This window comes from Rhamphochromis sp. 'chilingali' (assembly GCF_963969265.1).
Source record: "Rhamphochromis sp. 'chilingali' genome assembly, chromosome: 4".
NCBI lineage: Eukaryota > Metazoa > Chordata > Actinopteri > Cichliformes > Cichlidae > Rhamphochromis > Rhamphochromis sp. 'chilingali'.
Genome location: NC_137948.1, coordinates 830,001 through 836,368, shown reverse-complemented (window position 1 = coordinate 836,368; position 6,368 = coordinate 830,001). Strand labels below are relative to the sequence as shown.

At 49.9% G+C, this 6,368-nt stretch overlaps 1 long non-coding RNA gene across 1 annotated transcript in view; it reads right to left on the bottom strand.

The window, feature by feature from the left end:
- Positions 1-5,007: 5,007 nt before the first annotated feature.
- Positions 5,008-6,368, bottom strand: part of LOC308394729 — a 14,810-nt gene continuing 13,449 nt past the window's right edge. The window contains exons 4-5 of the long non-coding RNA XR_013971281.1: positions 6,063-6,109; positions 5,008-5,882 (exon numbers count right to left, since the gene is read on the bottom strand). This is a non-coding gene — a long non-coding RNA (uncharacterized lncRNA). The remainder of the gene's footprint in view (positions 5,883-6,062; positions 6,110-6,368) is intronic.

The following is a 6,368-nucleotide window of genomic DNA, read 5'->3' as shown; positions in this document are numbered from 1 at the left end:
CTCCCAGCAGGACAACAGAGTCTCCAGGTGGAGACACCCTCCAGCACCACCCCCCCCCCCCAGGGACTCTAAGAAGGCTGGGTACTCTGAACTGCCACTCGGCGCATAAGCGCAGATGACAGTCAGGACCCGTTCCCCGACCCTAAGGCGCAGGGAACAAACCCTCTCGTCCACCGGGAAAAACCCCAACGTACCGGCAGCAAACCGAGGGGATATTAGGATACCCACCCCAGCCCGCCGCCTCTCACCAGGGGCAACTCCAGACTGAGACAGAGTCCAGCCCCTCTCCAGGAGACTGGTTCCAGAGCCCAAGCCATGCGTAGAGGTGAGCCCGACTATATCTAGCCGGTACCTCTCAACCACACGCACTAACTCAGGCTCCTTCCCCACCAGAGAGGTGACATTCCATGTCCCTATTGCCAGTCTTGGCAGCCGGGGGTCAGTCCGCCAGGGCTTCCGCTCCTGGCCGCCACCCGGCACACAATGCACCCGACCCCTATGGCGCCTCCTGCGGGTGGTGGGCCTGCGGGAGGATCGTCACGATGGACAAAAGGCAGAGTGAAACTGGATCATCTTCTCTTTTTTTTTTTTTTTTTTTTTCTTTTGCCTGTCCCGTTTGGCTCTTTTGCCATCAGAATTGTTGTCTAAAGGCAAAGAAAGATGCCCAACGGATTTACTTTACCAAACTGACCATCCCAGCCTTGCCGTAATGGTCCATTTGATTCACCTTTTATTGTTTATTTTATTTTCACTTAATGAATACGGGACAGACTTGACTGGGGGAAAGAAGGGGAGAAAGAAAGAGGGAAAGAGAAACAGCTGAGAAGAGGGACGGGGGAGAAGGGCAAAAGACAAAAACCAACAGAATGAGCAGAGAAAAAAAATGCATCTATCAATCACCTGGATCACCTGCTGAGAAAGAAAAAAGAAAGCAAGCAGAAGAGAACAAGAGTAATAGAATAAACAACATCACAATGATATATGGGAATATGACAGTAAATACTAAATGTTAAACATTATTGTGCAGCACATAAGATCAACAGAACACAGTGTGCTTTGAGGTAGGAGCCAAAAAGGGTGTAGTTTGTGGGTGTGATCACCCGTGTGTACACCTGTGAGCATGGACGCGCTTGTTTTTTGTTTTTTTAAAAGGTTCCTTCATGTAATAATCTGCTAGAGGGTGTGGGGGGGCCACAGCCCCGTCCTCCAGGGCGTTAAGCAGGTGTGGAGGAGATCAAAACTCCAGACATCCAGAGGCCCCCAGAACACAAGAGACCAAGGAAGACCAACAGAGGGGCAGCTGCGCCACTGTCCCGGAAAGAGCTGAGGAGAGTCCCAGATGAGGGCTCACTCAGCAGCCGCGGAGCAGAAGCCAGGGGGAGTTGCAGTGACGCGCCCGTGAGCTCCGCCGGCAGCCAGCTGCGCCTGAGTGACCGAGCCCCAGGCCGAGAGGCCGGGGGCACCCCACCTCCGAAGTGGCCCGAGCGAGCCCCAGGCCCCAGGCCCCGATAAGCGGCCGCCAAAGAGTGAGCCGGTGTGTACCTGGACGCCCATCCCCGGACACAAAGAACCACCAACGCACCGATGTCTGAGGGGGTCCGCCACTGGCAGGGGAAGTGGTGGTAGGGGGAGATAGGCCTCCAAACCTTGGAGGGCCTGAGATGTCCCCAGAGAGGTGGCGCCTGACACCCAACCTGACATATAGACACAGACATACAGGCACACACAGATACAAACATCCATTCCCACCCTCATGCTCTCATATGCACTTACTCCACACTCAACCAACGTGGAGACAGACATAAAGAGATGCTGTACACACGATCACACTCCCCAAGCGTACTCTACAAACCGGGTCTAGGTGCCCCCGCCCCTGGAGGGGGGAACTGCACCCAGACCCAGGTGGTGTTTCCCTTTTCCCTGCGGTGGGGGGAGGCAGACCGCCCCGACTCCGCAGCAGCAGGAAGGCTCCACACTCCAGACCGCAGTCGGACGGCCAACTCCTCCTCCTAGTCCTAGCCCCCCTGCTCCAGCAGGTCGCAGAGAACGGGGGTGAGAGAAGACTCCGAACCTCCCTCCACCCGCTCATTGTAATGTTGATGCATGTGTGTTCTAAGGTGCATTTAAAACCCAGGAGGGCTTGGAGCTACCTGCCAGAGAGCAGCAGGTAAGCGCATGGTCCCTCCTGCTAGCCCTCAATGTCTACGTGTATTTAACATTGAGAGGTGGGCAACGATGCCAGGGGTGGGGTGTACACCCTGATGGTACTTTGGACTCCGTGTATCGTGCCCACCCCCAAGATCCTATATGTATGTGTAATGAGAGTGTGAGTAATGTGAATGTCTAAGTTGTGGGATAAAATTGAGGCAGAGGCAGCCAGAAGGGGACAGAGGGGGGGGGGGGGGGTAGCCTCCTCTGCACCCTGGTGACATACCCCTACTCCAAGGCCCTGCATGTGTGGGTGGTTGTGGTGGAGCGGGAAGAGGGAGGCAGCTGGAGATGGGGAGGGAAGGAAGGGAGGGGCAAGTGACCCCTCCCTGGGGCCAGCTCCCCCGCTGACCCCAGTAGGCACCCCCATACTCCGCGACCCGCCAGGGAAAGGGGGCCCAGGCACATCCAGACCGGGCCCAGTGCAGCAGCGCCGCCCGGCCCCACAGAGCCCGGGACAGTCCACCCAACCCCACCACAGAGAAAACTGCACCCACCCCACCATCCACTCATCTTCCAGACTACATAAGACAATAAACACCCAGGCTGAGATCTTCCTCCACCTCTCCTGTATCTCCCCCTCCTGCAGAGGGAGCTCCTGAGGAGAGGAAAGCTCCTGCAAGATGTGACAATCTCCCCCACCAGTTGAAGAGCCCCCCAGGTGGCTCGACGCACCGGCGGCACCCTGCTCCAGGGCTGGGCCCCCATGCACCCACCCGCCCACAACCCCGGCAACACACCAACCAGGACCCAAGCCCCCGAGGCCCGGCCCGGGCCCCAGCCCAGAGACGGAGCGCCCCCAGAACCTCACGCCCATCCCAGACCCACCCAGGGGCAGCCAGGCTACCAGGTCAGTAACCCACGTCCGTCAGCACAGACCCTCCCCTAGCCCCGCTGCACGCAGCCGTGAGGAAACAGTCACCGGAGAGCCAACAGAGCCCCTAACCGGACATGACCGCTACCCCGGGTTGAGCCCCCCAAGGAAGATGCCTCCAGGGAACCCCCCGACGCCCTAAGCCTGTCCCTACCCCCACACCAATCACAACAGTGAAGGCGGGACCAAACTATGACCCCCCCACCCCCACTAGGTGATGGAGCTGATCAAAGGAGCCCAGAGCAATTGATCTGATGTGGTGGCAGAGGCTGTATCAAGACTAATGTAATCTAATAGATAATTTCTATATTGGTTAGAATTAAGATTATTTTAATTTTTCCAGTTCATGAGGACTGTTTTCTTGGCTATGCATAGGGCAGTGAAAACCATATGGGCTATATTCTTTTCTGAAGTGACATTATCTAAGCTGCCCAACAAACACACTAAGGGGGAAGTTGGAATGTTACATTTCAGACACTTCGATAAGTCTTCACATATCTCGCGCCAAAACTTCTGAACTGGTGGACAGAACCAAAGAGCGTGGATATAATTGTCCGGTGAATTGGTTTGGCAGTGTGAGCAGTTGTTGGTAGACGTAAAGCCCATCTTGAACATCCGATGACCTGTATAGTGCACTCTATGTAATATTTTGTATTGAATTAATTGAAGACTGGGATTTCTAATTAGATGAAAGGTTTTTAAGCAAATCTGAGACCAGAAGTTTAGGTCTAAGTTAACTGATAAATCCGCTTCCCATTTTGCAATAGGAAGTGATATTGATTCATCTGTTTTAGAAAGCATTCTGTATATTTTGGATATTAATTTGGGGGTTTTAAGAGTAAGAAATTGAACCACACTTGGTGGTGTTTGTAGTTCAACTTGACCTGGTTTAAATTTCTTTCTTACTATGGATTTAATTTGTTGATATTCTAAAAATCTTTTCTTGTTGATCCCATATTGTGTAACTAGTCCGTCAAATGAAATAAATTCTGTTCCTTCTAGTATATGTTCTAAATATTTGATTCCTTTATCACTCCAATCTGAAAAGTTTATCATATTATTGTTTTGTAATATGTCAGGGTTGTTCCAGATAGGTGTACGTTTGCATGGGATTAATGAAGACGCCGTCAATTTTAGAAACTCCCACCATGCTGTCAGAGAAGAGCTGATGTTGATGCTTTTAAAGCATTCATGTCGTTGGATGTTTGAGCTGATAAATGGTAGGTCTGAGATCTCTAGATTATTGCAGAGTGCTTGTTCTACATCTAGCCAAGGTTCATCTAAGAGGGTGTGTTTTAGCCATCCTGAGATAAACTGAAGCCTGTTGGCTAAGAAGTAGTGCTGAAAGTTAGGCAGTTCTAGTCCTCCTTTATCCTTGGTCTTTTGTAGTGTTTTTAAGCTTATACGTGGGGGGGTTTATTTTTCCAAAGGAATTTGGACATACATGAATCTAGAGATCTGAACCAATCTTGTGGCGGTTGGATCATCTTCTCAGCAGTAAGAGGAACAGGAACCGACAGCTGAGCCAGATTTAATTTCACCGTCACTGGAAATGAGTCTTATTCATTTTTGAGCCTCTGTAATAAAGAGCTGTTTTTCTCTGGACTGTCCTCATGTGTATAACACAAAACTGTGTCGCCACATGGGGTCAGCAGCAGGAAAGTTTCAGGTCACCAGAGATAAGGTCCAGCGTGAACTCTCGATTTGAACTAGACAGAAATCACACATCAGGCGTGACTCGCTTCCTTTCTCCTGTTAACTGTCTGTGAAGTTTGCTTTATTCTCTAGTGATAAGATTTAGAGATGCACAAAATGCACAGTCAAAAGAAAATCACTTAAAAGATGCAGTTTATGCAGAAAAATAAATCTGAGCTTCAGTTCGATGATTGAGTCTAAATCTGAAGATCAGAATGAAAGAAAAGAAACATCCGTACAACACTGTGTCAGCCGTTATGTGATTTGTAGTTTAATGCACATTTACATCTAAACTCAGAACCACAGAAGCAGGCCAGTAATCTGATGAAATGAACATGTTTATGATGCAGAATGTCACAGGTCGTCTGTATTATTCACCATCAGTCCATCCATCCGGTCCATTCTAGCGATTACATTCGCTGTGGCGCCACCAAGTGCCGACAAGTGTTCAGTGCAAGCCAGGGCTTTCTCCGATGTCTGAGGACTTAACCAGACTCGGATCGGTCTAAACTACCAGACGAGAAAAGAATAATAAACATCTGTTCATGTGTGTCAGTGCGTGTCCTCACTGGAAGATCTCCCTGCTACAGAGAACACAGAGACACCGAGGAGTGATTGGACAACCAGAACCCAGGATACACAGGTTCAGTGAATGTGGTGTTGAAGGTGTGGAGGTGGATCAGTGAGTCAGAGGAGATTCTGTAGAAGGACAGCATGCCAGCAGGCCAGTCCACGTACACTGCTATTCTGTCGAGGACAGAGGAGGAGGAGACGCGTGTTCCTCTGTTATTGTGCATTGCATAGAACCCAACATGAGAGCACCTTAGACTCCACGAGTAGTTATTGTCTCCAAACCGAACCCTCTGGAAAGTGTTTCTGTTTTCTCTGTAACTCACTGCTATGTCAATCACTCCTTCCCACTTCACCTCCCAGTAACAGCGACCAGTCAGTCCACTGGTACACACCATTTGCACAAAGGAGTGAAACCTCTCTGAGTGAAAGGGATATGGCTGCTCTTCCATCACACGTGTCAGCTTCCTGTTGTTGTCAGATAGTTTGAGGTTTCTGTGTAATGTATTTGTGTCCGGTACAAGTGCACAGAAATCTGATGGAGAGAGGAAACAGCAAACGCTTTATCGTCTGAAGCTTTTACGTGCTGCTTTATTCACACGCTGACTGTTAATAAGAGGAAAAGTTAAGGAGTTTATTGTTTGGATCTCCAGTCAGACTGAGAATGAATGCACACACACACATTTCTGATTTAAATAAGTGAACACACACTCACACTTCTTTAGACCGGGTCTCAGCCTCTGCTCTCCACAATGTTCCAGCCTGGAGGAAGAAACAAAGTCTGATTAATATTAGGGTTGTCAAAATCAACGTGGATTTGTCACGATTAATCCGATTAAAATTTTTAACGCAATTAACACATCTGCAGCGCTGAATGACTCAAAATCCCTGAAATGTCTCTGTCAGCGCATTTGGGGCAGTTTGTCCAAGTAGAGTTACCTTTGCACATGTGCAGTAGATCTGGTAGTGACGGGCAGCAGAACCAACCAAATCAATATGGATGATGACAAACAGCACACTG